Source organism: Plectropomus leopardus, chromosome 11, assembly GCF_008729295.1.
Source record: "Plectropomus leopardus isolate mb chromosome 11, YSFRI_Pleo_2.0, whole genome shotgun sequence".
NCBI lineage: Eukaryota > Metazoa > Chordata > Actinopteri > Perciformes > Serranidae > Plectropomus > Plectropomus leopardus.
This window is the reverse complement of record NC_056473.1, coordinates 17343055-17358914: the sequence shown is the minus strand read 5'-3', so window position 1 is coordinate 17358914 and position 15860 is coordinate 17343055. Positions and strand designations below refer to the sequence as shown.

The following is a 15860-nucleotide window of genomic DNA, read 5'->3' as shown; positions in this document are numbered from 1 at the left end:
AGAGGGCATTCCTGTTGGCTGTACAAACGCAGATGTTTCTGCACATCCCTTCAGTGAAAGCCTGATCCAATGGCAGAGAATCCTGCAAAGGACGTAGCTATTCCAGCATCGGCAACATCTGCCCACACGGCAAAGCAGCCCAAAAAAATAGACAGACTTATCCAAAAAGAGTCAATATAGGCGAAGTGTTTCAGAGATAAAGAGAATGTTGAGCCCTGTTCCCCCTGCACAAAAAACCTGCCAACACCCCAACACATGTGGCTTTTTAATGCAATGGTAAAGTGTACAATCAGCATTCACACCTGAATCAAATGACTCTTCAGTAGTTATTTATCACCTCTGATTGGTATTAATGGAAACACAACACCCAAGTGAACATCCTAATTTTAGCCCCCTCACAGAACCATGTACACAGCTCTACTCTACTGGCAACCTCAACTTCATGCTGACGTAGAAATTTACCATAAAATTAGTTAAAAAATAACAAAAAAGAAATTACCTAGAAGGTGCTTAAAAGTTATAGTTCTGTAAAATAATTTTAAATATGTAATAAGCAGTAAATATAGTTTTCCCTAGCTTTTTATCCCTACACACTTTTCCATAGCTTTTAAAAAATATTTTTCTAAATTTAATAATTTCTTACCCAGGTGCTTTAAGCCCTTTTCTCCATATTTTTTTTTTTTTTTTTTTAGGAAATCACATCAATTTGCTCAGGATTCAAAGGTTTAAGTACTTGTGAGAGACGTCTGACAGCAGCAAAAGAGAAGTGATGCTGCTCCAGGTTTCAAAGGGTTAACTGAAACAGGAAAAAAAAACTTAAGCTGGAAGAATAACAAAGACAACCTTTAAAAATCTGAATATATTTTGATTGAGACAATAATTCATCATGACTCACAATAATAACAATACTAAAAAAAGGAACCATTATTAACAAACAAAAGACAACTCATCTCTAAGTATTGTCCAGGGTGAGGTGGGGTTAATTTAATTGTATTTCTATTGTTTTTAAAAAAAAATATTAATATGCTTGACCTTTATATAGCCATGACGGTCTCTGGACGGAGATTTAAACTGTTTATCGAGAGTTAAAATGACAGCAGAATACTTTTTCATAAAACAACAGAGAGAAAACCGTCACTGAGGAAAGATGAGAAACAAAACTCATCATTAAAGTCATTCATGGAATAGTTAACGTTGAAAGTGACAGATTAATCAATACTGAAAATAATTTAGTTGCAGCCCAAACCTCTTTGATCTTACTTTATGAAACATAATCATAGAGGTAATGACCTTTGACTGTACTTAAGTGAATAGGAAAAGCATTCAACTTCTCTCCACATATAAAATTTAAATTTTCTCAAGAGATCGAGAGCATCTTTTCGGAGTGATAAACTCCGAACAATAAAAAGTTCCATCCAGACTTCCTGTCTGACTTCCTGTCTGATGACCTCGTGTTTGGACTGTCGCTCCTTCATTTCACTTTGACAATGTCGATGTCTGTGATTGGCTCCTCCTCCTGAACAGCCACACCCCCTGATGATTGACAGCAGGTATGCTGATGTTCTTTCCAGTCCTGCGGTGAAAAACAAGCCGATCTGTGAGTCTACTCGCAAACTGTCTATATTTCTGTTTCTTTTTAAATGTCAACCTCATAAAGGGGTTGTTAACTGTGCACTACATACTTAAAAATTTTCAGACTAATAAATACACAATAGAAACCCACAAAATGTGAAGAAAAGTAATGTTCCCACACCTATTGTCTTTATTAAACAGAGAAATACAACTGTACACCTTTTGAACTCAGCTTTCTCTCAGTCACGGAAGACTGACAAGACTTTTTGCCTCCTTCATTCATTTAAAATTGACAGAAATAAAAACAAAAAAAACTCATCCAAACCATCTGGGTTACTTTTGTTAACAATCTAGTTAGTAAGTCCACTGTTTCAACACTCATCAGCTCTGGTTTGATCAGAATAAATCTGTTTAGGTGTCGCGGTGTCTTTCAGCTCAGCTGCCTGTTCCATCAGTAAAGACTGGAGAGCTCTGGTGGTGCATGCTGTGCACTAGATACAATGAGTTTGATAGAAAAAGGAGCACCCGAATTTATGATGACTCTTAAAAATATACCTGCGGCATAAATACGCTGGTATACCACAATTCTGTGATATTGCCCAAGCCTTCTACACATTACACACTGTAACATTACTATTTTTCGCACGCACGCACACACACACACACACACACACACACTTAAAAGACACAACAGATTATGTAAAGACTCCAGCTAAATGTTGCTAATGGCAAATAAATAAAGCTTATTTAATTCCTGACATCAGCATATTGTTTTCTATACGACTTCAATCAATGCCTATCAGACTGTGATAGAAGTTTTTGTTTGTAACTTAAGAATCACACTTGTGTGTATCTCTGATTGTCGCTAGGCTTGGAATGGTATTAAGATAAACCAGCGTATTTAGAAATCCTGACGGTATGATTTTCAATATTGTCAAAAATATATATTTTATTACGAAGATAAGAAAATGCTTTATTGAGGTGATATAGTTCACAGCATGCTCCACCAAAGGCCAGTCTCTACTGGCACCAAACAGCAAACTAGCTAGCTTCAAAGCTAAAAAAATGAAGCCAATGTGGAAGTCCTGAAAACTGCAGTTTCTCTAATGGTCATGTTAATGACCATGTAACATGGAGCTGAGTTGAGAGAGATGGTGACTGCGGCTGGTGGAGAAAACGCTACAGGACTGTAAACAGCCGTCAACAGAGGAGTGGGACACTCCTGATGTTTGCTTGAATTTTTGTACACAAATACCTTCATATATCCATGATGAAATGAAGGTTTGAAGAGAGGCGTTCTTAGAGGAAAAGAAAAGGTTCAATCAAAACAAAAAACATGGCTGTACTTCAGAGGATGGCTCAGGTAAGTCTTACCTTCCTTTGACAGAAGGTGGAGCAGTAGTTGACCTTGTGACAGCCTGTACACTCACTCATCGCCACCCGGCCGCAGTTCACACACATTTGCTGCAGAGAGACACACATGAACATGTGTAAACACAGGAGATACAACTCAGTTAAACATGTCAGAATGTTGTGGTTTCTCATAGTAGAGTAAATATTACAGACGGCTACTTATTTTTGCCTGAATACGCTCCCTTTACATTTTCTAAAAATCAAACCCAGCGTTCTTCAACTGGGGTGGTGCTTCATGGTCTGCTGTGTGTAAATGTGTGTGTGTGTGTTTGTGTGTGTGTGGTGGAGTGTGAGTGTGTGTGTGTGTGTGTGTGTGTGCGTGCGTGCGTGCGTGCGTGTGTGTGTATTCTCACCTCCTTCCTACCTCCCTGACCTTTGACCCCTGTAGTATCCCCAGCAGAGTTTTTAGCCTGTTCTATCAAAGCCTTCAGCTGCTGGACGTTGCTCAGCAGCGTGTTGGCCATCTCCTCCAGGTACAGCCACGTGTTCTTTTGGCCCTCGTTGATCCCCGGCCCCGCGCCCCCTACGGGCCCCACCTCCAGGCCGCTCACCAGCCCCGCTGATGGAGACGCCGCTGTCACTGCCACTGCCATCTTGGCCTGAACTGGCTGAGGGGTCATGGCCAGAGCAGGCAACGCTGTCAGCACTGAGAAAGAAGAAAACAGTGTGTTTTTAGTTCATGTTTTTTTTTTTAATGTTTTTCCTTTAAGGCGTATCAGACTGGGGGAGCTGAGATCATAACACTCAAGTAAAGTTTAATGTTTCACACCAAGAAACTACAGCTGTCTGAAGACTTGAACATCTGTAGTAAAGAAAAACACTACTATAAACATTATTTGGGATGCACCTAATGACTTCTTTCATTGTCATTTAAGCTCTCAATGTTTTTTTGGTAATCGTTTTATTTAATAAATGCTGGAAAATTCTAAAAAATGTCCATCGCAGTTTCCTAGACTCAAAGGCAGCGCTAACTTCTTCTGGTTGATTGTTTGGTTGGTAAATAAGATCTGGTCCCACCTAATTCTCTCTGCTCAAACAATCGTTGGTGTGACTTTCATAAGACCGTGTGTCCACCACGGCATACTTTTGCCAGCTATAAGACACTGGTCCGAAAACTCCCATCTGGGAGTGCTAGAGTGCTTTTGATACACGAGGTTTTATGCCTCTGTAACAGCAATAGCCTGATGGGTTTGGGCAGGCTGGGTATGGATCCTTTTTTTTTTTTTTTTTTTTAATGAATAATATTACAAAGTGGGCACTGCACTTAATTATTATTTCTTTGAAATGTAAATCTCATATATAATATAGTTGTTATAAATGGACTGATAGACTGATAGAATGATTTATTGGCTGACTGATATCATCTCACATTTCAGCAGCTCCCTCTCCTCCTCACTCTGCAGGCACAGAGGCAGAAGGAGGAGCCGGGCTCTCTGTCCTTCCTCCTGGCTGGAGCAGGGAGATTCTCTGGTGGGGATGTGGAGAGTCGGTGAGCCACTGAGCTGGTCCATTTTCAACTGCCACACAGCCGGTGTGTCCCTGGCATGAGAAGCCAACTAGTGCATGTTGAGGGAAAGAGCTCGGTCGGGCTCAGTGTTTTAGGTGATGATACCAAATGGGCCGGTTTCAGGCTTCAACTCACAAGTGTCGGTTTAGTTTGGGATGTCATTTTTTTCCAGCCTGTTGAGAACTTCAGTCACAGTGACCTTGACCTTTGACAACTAAATTTTAATCAGTTAATTGTTGAGTCCAGGTGGACCTCTGAGTCAAATTTAAAGAAATTCCCTAAAAGAGTTCTTGAGATGTTGCGTTCATGAGAATGGGATGTACAGTGGGAAAACGCCCAGCCATGACGATCACTGACACGAGCCATAAAAACACTGGCCTAAGAAAATAAACACACTTTGGTGGACACACAACACTGCCAGGTAGAGTGCATTCAGAGCACTGAGGTTAATTTAGATAAGCTAGAGGAACATGCAGGTTTTACCTCCATCTAACAATTGACTGGTTGAAGAGCAGGGGTGGGAACCACCATACAATATTACCATAATATTCAAGTAACAATACAATATTTTTGTGATTTTAAATCATTTGCAATATGCTGAATGCTACAATAACATATATTGCAATTTATTACCATTTCAACCGTAAATTATATCCCCAAAGGAAACAAAGTTTTCATATTGAAGTGACGATTCATCTCACGTCAATCATTTTTATTGCAGCAAAATGTTTCTTGTGGGAAGAAAAAAGCAACTGATTTTATTGATTTATTTATATTGTACTAGTAGGCTACCAAACATTTTTATTTGTGTTTGCAATATGACTCATTTATGTAATATAGTAAAAGACATTTTGTTGGTGACCCCATATTAGCAGTAGATCGCTTAGCTTCAATGTTAGACTCTAGCCTGCTTCTCCAAACCGAGGGCCAACTCAACTTAAACATTCTGAACTATCGCTTTAAATGTTTATTGCGGGTATAGGTATCTATACAAACTGATGAACATTGGCTTAAACATTAGAAAACCTGATCCGCACGTAGCCTTTCTCCATCAGAACCACAGGAGGTACGATTAACACTGCAGGTCTCCAGTGAAGGTTTCTCTACACCAGTCCTTTAGATGTTAAATGTTGAAGTGAAGCATGAAGAACTAAAACAGCAGGTGGTCTGAGCACAACCAGGTCACTGTGTCTGTGCATCCTCCATACATTCACTCGTGACCTACATACACAATATATTCCTGCTGGTGGTGGAGTCACCGACAGCTCGGAGCTCCTCTGAGAGTCCAAAAATAACTGGACATCCATCTCAGACTCTGATTCAACATGTCCTGGGGAAACTGTGTGTGTGTTCTCACAGGTAAATTCAGCGTTAAGAGAATATTGACTTATACTGGGATCTTGCTGTCCTACCTATCTGCTGCAAAACTGTCACAATCAGTACGTTTACATGCACAGTTTAGGCAAGCTACAGTCATAGCTCGATTAGGCCATTTAATTGGATTAATTGGACTACTGTCCTTGTCCCAGTATACATGCACTGGGAGAGAACAGATTTATTGACAGAAATATGTTCAAGTCCACTACAATAAGCCTATATTATAATGTGACCATGTCACAATCATAACTGTTTATTAAAATTATTTTGGGGTAGAAAACCGGGGCTTCACATACATAGAATCAGCTAAGCACTGAGGAAACTCAGCCTTCATTGAGTAGTTTAAAGCCCCCTAAAATAAAATCAATATCAGTGTGAGTGTGGCCTGTGCTATATTTATTTTATTTAGAAAAGTTTCACTGCGTTACCTTGCCGTAACAGAGCCTTCATCAAAATTTTAGGTGATTTTTAATTAAAACATGTTTTAAAAAATCACCAAAAATCACAGCTTTTATAGCAGCCAGAAAGTGTTAAACAGAAGTTATTGTTGGATTTTCAAAGTTCCGCTGCTCCTGTTTGTACAACAACATTCCAGGACTTTTCCAAAACTTCAGGGTATCTTCAGTTTTCCAAAACTTTTCCAGGCATGGAAATTGTTATTTGCAAATCCCATTACTTTTCCAGGTTTTTTATCACTGTATGTACCCTGACTGTTCCTTTAAAAACCCAAGGAGTCCTTCTCTCCTGGATATAAGTCATGTTTATTCACTAGCCTATATAACATGTTTCTGTCATTCTGTCTGCTGGTTTTGATTCTTCATACAGTTGCCGTCATTCAGCAGCAGAGACTTCACTGCCCCCTACTGTCCCTCTGCCAAAAATGAAAATAACTGAAGGAAGAAAAGATCCAACAGCTTCTTCATCTTTTGTTGATTTAAAAATTGGCTATTTAAATCTGACATTAGTTTTCGATTGTACCTGAATATTTAAATTACTTTCAGAGGCACATCCTTTCTGAAACTGCACACACCCAGGCCCAGGGTGCTTCATTAACCTCAGGGTGAAGGACAGAGAGACAGTACTGACAGCTGGATTACTGCTGTGTGAGTGTGTGCGAGTGTGAGTGTGTGTGTGTGTGTGTGTGTGTGTGTGTGTTAGCAGCCTTCCAGCCAATCACAACAGTCTCAGTGATGGTTAAAAACAGTTTGGGTTCTGGATGAAATTGGGAGTTTGAATTTTTGTCAGCTGATTAGAAGTTAAAATATCAGCCTCAGGAATAAAAATGAATAACAATATTATATAGTGATAGTGAACGCTGACAGAAGGAGTGAGGATTTGGGGGAAATCTCTGAAGGTACTTTAAGCAAGATGTTCCGATCGAACACAGAAATCAGTCATATGAGCCGCCCTCTCCTGAGAGCTAATTACAGCAACATGACAACCAACAAGAATGCAGCAGCTACACTGATTCCCTAACCCCTGATAGGATGACAGATAGGCTGTAAGACAGTGGCAATGCAGGGGATTGTGGGACAGATAATTAAGGAAGTGTACATATTAAATATCCTGAAAATGGACAGAGCTGAGTTTGTTTTTACATCCAGTTGAGATTTTTCACAGAATGAACTGCTGGTGTTGAAAAGTCAGGGACTAGGCAAAGAAAGATGAATTCTTTGTCTGGACACAAAGAATGTCTGCACAATTAATCCATTATTATCAAAACAGCACTGTGGCCAAGTAGGGCTACAAAATTAAAAAATATTAATTGCGATTATGATTTTGTCTTCCCACAATGAAATGAACATGACTGACTGTAATCTCGTCACTTAAAATGCATGCTTAGCCCCTAAAAAACTTGTCTGCATATTAAATCAAGACGTCCCTACACTAATAGCCAGCCTTCCCTTTTGAAGAGCTGTCATGTCGCAATGTGAGCACCCTGCAACGGTATGAAAAACTTTCCTTTTTCCTGTTTGGTCACAGGAGTGAACAAATCGTATGCAAAGATTATTTTAAATCTGATTTTGCTGGAAAGATTTGTTAATTAGCAGAAATGTAGCACTACATGACAGTGCAGTGCACTGTTGATTTTAACTTTGGGTAAAAGGTTTTGATAGACCTGTGTATATATAATGCCTCTAGGAGATGCAGTGTGAATAAGGATCGGTCTTATTTTGATGTAAAGATTTGTACTTTGTACTTGTATTTGAAGGAATGCAGCACAGCATGGCAGTGAAAACTGTGCTGTTTATTCAAATTTGAAAGTGAAATGAAAAATGTTTTGAACCTAAAAACAGGAACGACTGTGATAAATAACAGTGATCTCAATATTTATCATAATAACTGTGATTATCAACTTTGTCATAATTGCGCAGCCCTATAGCCAATGAAATATCCCGTCTGCAGGAGCTGAAATTTCTCGATACATTTAAGATGTGTCACAATATACCATTATAAATGAAGCCTCGTGGTGCTGCTGAGATGCCCCACCCTCAGATCATAGATCTCAGATCAGACCTTGGCAAAAATCATCATTTTTTTTTTAGTGAAATTGAAATGCAAAAATGACACACATCACAATATCTATCAAAATAATCCCAATGTGATATGTTTTGTTGTATTTCTGAGGATTTTTTTCATAACTATGAGATATAGCGGTAATAATAATAATAATAATAATAATAATAATAATAATAATGAGAAGTTTTTTGTCTTTGGTAATTGCAATATGGTTCTGTAAAAAAAAAAAAAGGATGTTTGCTGGATCTGTTTAATACTTCTGGTCTTAATTCCGTGTGTAACCCTCAGAAACAGCGGATGAAACACAAACACACTTCAGATGATGGGGAGTGTGAATGATTACAGTGATGGATGGTACCTGCTGTGCTGGCAAACACCTCGCTCTGCGCTGAGCCTTCAGAGATGATGGCAGCAGCAGCAGCGGCAGCAGTGGCGTCACTCGTTGGCGTGCGGTCAAAGGTCAAGGTACCGGAGGTGGTGAACTGTCCTGACGGGGACACCGTGACTGTTGGTGGAGGACAGAAGAAGACATACATGGTTTTATAATATATTTTTATTTCACAGTGTATTTCACTTTATTGAATCGTTTATTATCGACCTGGGCAGTTTAAATGATTAACGTCAGTCGACATCACAGAGTTTGTCAGCTTGTTGGCATGAATTGATTATATTTACATGGCATGATTTCCATTTTTCAAACATCCTGACCTGACGAAATTCCACGTGGAATTGAAACGTTGTCTATATTAAACTTTTGTGGCATGGAGTGGGTGTGAAGACTTTTTCCTCATGTTTGGATGCATTTAATATGAACATCTGGCATTGTAACATTTTATATTCATATACAAAAAAAATGGAAAAGCATCATAGATCCCCTTTAATTCTCAAACTTTTAAAACGAGCTGTGACTGTGAGCACATGAATCTCTGAAATAATCTGACATAAACCTGCTGAACCTGAAACACAAACTATCTTTTCCCTTCTTCCGCTGAGTGACACAGAAGCTGAGCTGTTTTCTCCGATCACACATCAGACTGAGGTCACCTGACGTACATGTGGTCCCCGGGGTCAGCGTGATGTTCTTGGTGACAGGAATTTCCTTTTTTGGGGAGGTGACTGGAGGATCGCTGTCCTTCTTCCTTCGCTTGTATGGGACAAAGAGGCGGACTGGACCAGTCTGAAGGAGACAGATAAAATCAACAGAGTGAAGTTATTTTAAATCAAATTAAATTAAATTAAATCAGCAACAATGAAATGAAAATGTTTTTTTTTTTTCCAAACCTTAAATATAAACCTGCCTTACTTATTGAAGTAAAAAAGAAACAAAAGTTGTGTAACATGTGTTACATCCTGTTATGCAAAATGACATATTTCAATGGGTGTTTTTGCAGGAGATGACCCAGAAATTTGTTAAAAAATAAAACACAAAAGACAATTACCTGAAAATTAGCAAATAGAAAAAAAAAAAAAAAAAAAAAGAAAAAAAACAGGATCTTGGCTTTAAAATAAAAAACTGGAATCAGCCGACATGCTCATTTCTGATATCACAAACTAATGTACTTTTTTTTAATTGACTAAGTTAACGTGTACAAAACGTCAAACCTAAGCTGAAGTATTTTTCTTATTTTGCAAAATGAATGAATATTACAGATTGTACAGCACTTGAGAAAATATACTTTTATGTTAATCAATATTTCATTACTTACTAATAAGAAAAACTTGACCTGACATTTAATATCAACTCTCAGTGCTTTTCACTGAATCAGAAAACAGATAACAGAAATTTCATCCCAGGTAGAGATAATGAGGTCAGAGTTACAGGAAAAGAATTACCATACTGACGTTTTCTGCTACCACAGTCGCTCCATCCTTCGCACACTGAAGAGAGAAAAAGTGAGTCAGACAAAAACAAACTGAGTTCTGCCCTCTGACTGAACTGAGCAGGTTAGTCATAACTAATTGTTATATGTAGCTATTTCTTCACTTTATCAATTAAACCTTTAGTTTAATTAGATATATAAAATTACAGCAAACGTCCATCTTTTGTTTCCAAAGTGTTTGACACTGATTGAGGTCATAATGAAGAAAATGTACACAGAAATTGGAGCCAGACAAAGTGATGCCTGACACCAGATATCCCAACAGGAGTCATAAACCCACCAAATCAAAGTAAAGGAAGCCTAATTTTAGATTTCGGGTGTGTAAATGAACTATGGTAAACTTTCCTCCATCTAACCAGTGCCTGAATCACCCAGACAGTTTTAAGACCATCTTTCCAGCAGTGAAATCAACAACTTTAATCTGTTCATTGTGTTTATGTAGCAGCTGTAAAAGGTGGAGCTCATTCTAACTATTTTATCCACTGCTCAATTGTTCAGTGTATTATAATATATCAGTATTTAATAGTTGATTTTTATATTCATCATTTAAATCTGCAAAGTAGACTAAAATGTAGTGGAGTAGAAATATTAAGTCAAGCTCCACTAACTCACTCCTGTCAGGTCATCACAGCAGGCTCCACAGGTACAGGAAGCAGCATGGGGGTTCAGGATACGCTCCTACACACACACACACACACACACACACACACACACACACACACACACACACACAAAAAGTTAAACCACAAACAGCTTTCCATTCAGAATCAGCCGCTCTGCATGCAAACTGAAAAAAGTGTAACACAGTAAAGCACAGCAGTAATACAGTGAAGTAGTATTAGTGGTAGTAGAAGTAGTACCTGTATGAGGCAGAGCAGAGGTCGGCCAGCATATCTGATGCTCCTTTTCCAGTCTTTGCTGCTTGCTCTTCCCGCCAAACCTTCAAACTCTGTGGGAGTGAACCACCACTGCTGGTTGTGTCTGATGCAGCGACCTTTACCCCCTGAAGACCAACACAACTGTCAGTGTGGGAAAAACTACAGCACAAATTACTCAAGAGCACAGTACAACAGAGTATACTGAAGCACAGTGTTACTCAGACTACAGGAGTTTTGGGACCTTGGTTGGTACCGATTTTGGCCCAAATTTTCAAGTAATGTGAGAGGTTTACAAATCCAGTCTTAAACCGGCTGATAATTCTGAACATGTTTGATCTAATATTAAAATGTTTGATGATTCACTGTTAACTTAAGTCTCTAAAATGCAGTTTTTCAGGCAGAATAAATTATCAGAATTTATCATTTTGTTTGTACTGAAAAACACTTCAGCTCTACATATTTATTTGCCTAGAGCTTTTCAAAATGTGATAAATTTAACATGAAGAGTAATCTGATTTATGTTCACAGTGCAGCAGTAAATACCAACTGTCACAGAGGAACTCTGAGGACACGATAACTTCAGTCACTCTTATGTAAACCTTGTTTATGAAATACAAAATAAGCCTGCTTTACTATTAACCCCCTCTGTGCGAAACAATGCTCAGCACAGGCGCGTTGATCACCTGATCCCAGTCGGTTCTTGTAGAGGACACCACTGGTGTTCCTGCAGCGGACCGGCAGCTCGTTATTGTACACTGAAGGGTCCCAGTTGTACTTGGAGCACGAGTCTTTGTCCTGAGGCGGGGTCAACGGGGTGGGCGGGGTCTGTGGGCCTGAATGAACCACAGGAGGATGAAACAAACAGACACAGATCAGTCTCATAGAGAAAAATAGAACAGAGCTGCTTCCAAAGCAACTGCCACTTAATGTCATTTGTGTTTTCACAACTGAGTTCAATATGGACATCTCCAAGACAGCAGGACCTTGTCAGTACTGCAGCACGCACGCACGTGCACACACACACACACACACACACACACACACACACACACACACACTTACCTGGTGCCATTGCAGCAGCAGACTTTAGGCCAGTAGCTTCCACGATGCTGCCATCAGTATGAACCACAATCAAGGTGGCCTTCTTCTGGGTACTGAGACCATCACCCAGCTGCAGGGTTGTCCTTCCACTCTGTGACACACACACACACACACACACACACACACACACACACACACACAGTGTAAACACTTGGATAAGAGGTTACAGATGGTGCAGGAGGTTCTAGTGGACCTTTGGGAGACTTCAGAGTGACTTTAGACAGCACTCCCCACCACCATTATCAACAAGTGAAATTAAATTTGGAAAAAAAGTTTCCACTTCTCTAAAGCAGCATTCGACAGATCAGCACCTGCAGGATGAGTTATGCACACGTGAAATTCATTTGAGGGTACAAATGACTCATTCCTACATACAACACTCTAATTAATGTACAAAATGTGCTTATTTACCAGCACGTGTTCAGGGAGACTTCCTGACGTGGCAACCGTAGTGGTGAAAACGTTGTCCTCTGCAGCTTGAACATCCCCCACCCACCGCTGTCACCTCTGATCAGCGAGAAGAGAATATTCATTATCATCACATACATCTCTGTATCACTAATTCTGCTCTTTTATAGCTTCTTGTAATATTAAGATAAAATTTAAAAATCAGTATTTTGACAGTATAGAATAAAAAAAATGGGAAATTATAAATATCACCAGAACTAGATAACCTTCTCCATTCACCATATATGAAACAGTCTATTTAACACTTTGAAACCTGGAGCAGCATCGCTTTTCTTGTGCTGTGTTCAGTTGCCTTTAAACCCTGAGTGAATGGTGCAATTTCTTTCAAAAAGGGGAAAAAAGGCAATAAACAACTTGGTAAGAAATGTTCCTCAACTTGCAAGAAACTGGTAGATTTAGAGAATGATTTTTAAAAAGCTATGGAAAGAAGAAAAAAGCTAGGGAAAAAATGTCTAAAGAAAAATATAAAAAGCTAGGGAAAACTATATTTACACAATCGTCATGATTGTATATTTAAAATTATGTTGCTGAATTGTTATAATTTTTAAGCACTTTATCCACATCTTCTTTTGCCTTGGGTGTTTTTTGTTTTGTTTTTTGTTTTAAACTAATTTTCAGATAAATTTCTTGTACTTTTTACTTATTTCTTGCTGTTGTTGACCAGCTCTCCCTCTTCCCATGTTTTTGAAAGAAATGAAGCCAGTTTGCTCAGGTTTTAAAAGGTTAAGTAAGAAAGCTCTAGTTTTACATTTTAGCTAATGGTTCCTGTCAGCAGGTTGCACGTTGACTCTCCTGCATTGTGAACATTTCAGACATCACCCTAATGCAGAACATAACATTGCTTTAAAAAGACGTGAGTTTTGCCTTATTATTAGTAGAAGTGGTAGTATTATTACAACATACTGTACTATGTATTATTCACAGCTGTTTTACGACCCCTCATCCAGCCTAGGCACCTGCGGAAGAATTGACACAAAAATTTCCCTCACCACACTAGATTCACTATCTTACATTTTAATTCCCGGAGAGCCGTAGAAATGCATAGCCTTTATCTCTTATTTCACTGGTTTACGGGTTCTCACATCTCTTCAGTTTGGATATATGCAATTCATCATGCAAACCTTAACTGAGTCAAATATCGACTTCCAGCATACAGTCTATGCTTCAAACAGCTAACCTTGATCCACCAGTTCAGGTATTGTCGTGGGTTAGCAGTGTCAACCAAATTTATAAATTTGATTTTTTTTATATCAGTCCAAGCCGAATTGGGGAAAACATGCTAATTCAGTAAAATGAATATGTGCGATGTGATTACGTGAGATATATGCCACCAAAGGTCTACAAATCTTTTAGTTTCACATTAATTGAACGAAGTTTGGCGAGTATGTACTGTTGCTGTACACTACAAACTAAATAAGCTATTGTGGTAGTTTTACTTATGGATATATGAACAGAAAACTGATTGAACAATTGTGTTGTTTCATGTGAAAATCTTTACTGATTCACCATCACCTTTAAGAAGTGTTAATTTCACCAGGCATGTGTGCTCTCCACGTTAAAACACGGAGTGAAGCTAACTGCCATTATTTTTCACCACACTGTGTTTTAGCGCCACCCCGCACAGCAGCGGCCTGCTAGCTTGCCTGCGAATGCCACCTCGGCCTCGTCTGAGTTCGGCAGGGACTCGGCTCCTATGTCGATGTTTCCCGGTTCCGCCATCACGGCCATCGTGGTGACTTCGGCCTCCGACTCGGTATCCGAGCCCACTACTACCTCCACCGGCGGTATGCCGATGGGCGGTTCAACCAGCCCGAGCGCCTTCGTGGCCGAGTCCGCTTCGTCCATTCCTCCGCCGTACGACAAGAGCCGAATGTGACCGAGCGGAGCGTGGTCCGAGCGCAGCCGAACCAGGTACTATCCGGAGGAGAGCCGCAAACACAAAACCCGTTTATCGATAATTCGTCAAATTAAAGAACAAAAGACAGTGAGAGAAATATCCAATTGACGGGGGAGCTTAAAGTGGTGAGAGAACGGCCGCTCCACTCCAGTGTTTGTTTTCATGAAGTCTCAGGAAAGAGATGCACCGGAGTTTACCGACAAAACACGAGCTGTTCCGAAGCGACACACAGCGGAGGACAGGACCATGATACTAATATAAATATATTAGACAATAATATATATTTTATATATATTATTTAAATTAAATTATTTACATATATTTTCCATTGGATTTGAAATTAAAGGAGTAGAATTACGTAAATGTATTTTTTTCTTCTTTTTGTTATTCATGTTTTTTAAACTGCTGTTTTTGTTTTTTTTTTCAAAGACATCAATCAATATATATATATGTATGTGTGTGTGTGTAGGGAAATATTCATATTTTTCTCTTAAGCACTAATACACAAAATACTCAGACACTCAAGACACTAAGTATCAAAAGTGAAAGTCATCAAATATGTCCTCTATTATCTGTTTAGCCATTCATTATTATTATCTCATCATGTATCAAAGTAGGATTTTATGTTGTTGTTATGCTTTAACGCCAACTTTAAGACTGTATTTTCCAGTCAGGTCTTTATTTCTGGTTTGGTCAAACCATGAAAAATAAAAGTCATTTTATGTCTATAGGTGCAACATTTAGATCTCCATCTCTCAAAATAAAGATTTACATAAATTTATCTGATAAAAGTAGTTATTGAAATTTGTTCTATAGGGGCTTTTATTTAAATATAATCTATTCCTGTTTTGTTATCAAAATTAAGTCTTTATAATCTTCCAGAGTCATAACGATAGAAATTAAAATATAGTTTACATTTTTTTTAAATGGTAGACTACATTATAAAAGTGCAATTAATAAATATAAATATTTTAGTATACGTAATGACTTGAAACTATTTAAATCATGCAAAAAAAAAAAAAAACAACAATCAGCAATTAACCCCCAAAAGGTCCACAGTGAAAAATAATTTATTACGTGTGTATTAATAATAAAAAATAGTAAATGTTGGCTGAGGCTAATTTGCAGTCCAAACAGCTGGAATGTAAACATAGAGAAAGAAAATCTTTTTAACCTTCTTAAATCTCATCCAGACTCTTTCTGTGGTGGTCTGCTGTACAGACTCTGAGACTGAATGTGGGATAAAA

The 15860-nt window shown here is 38.7% G+C and overlaps 1 pseudogene; it reads right to left on the bottom strand.

The window, feature by feature from the left end:
- Positions 1-844: 844 nt before the first annotated feature.
- Positions 845-14805, bottom strand: LOC121950141 (annotated as a pseudogene).
- Positions 14806-15860: the final 1055 nt, after the last annotated feature.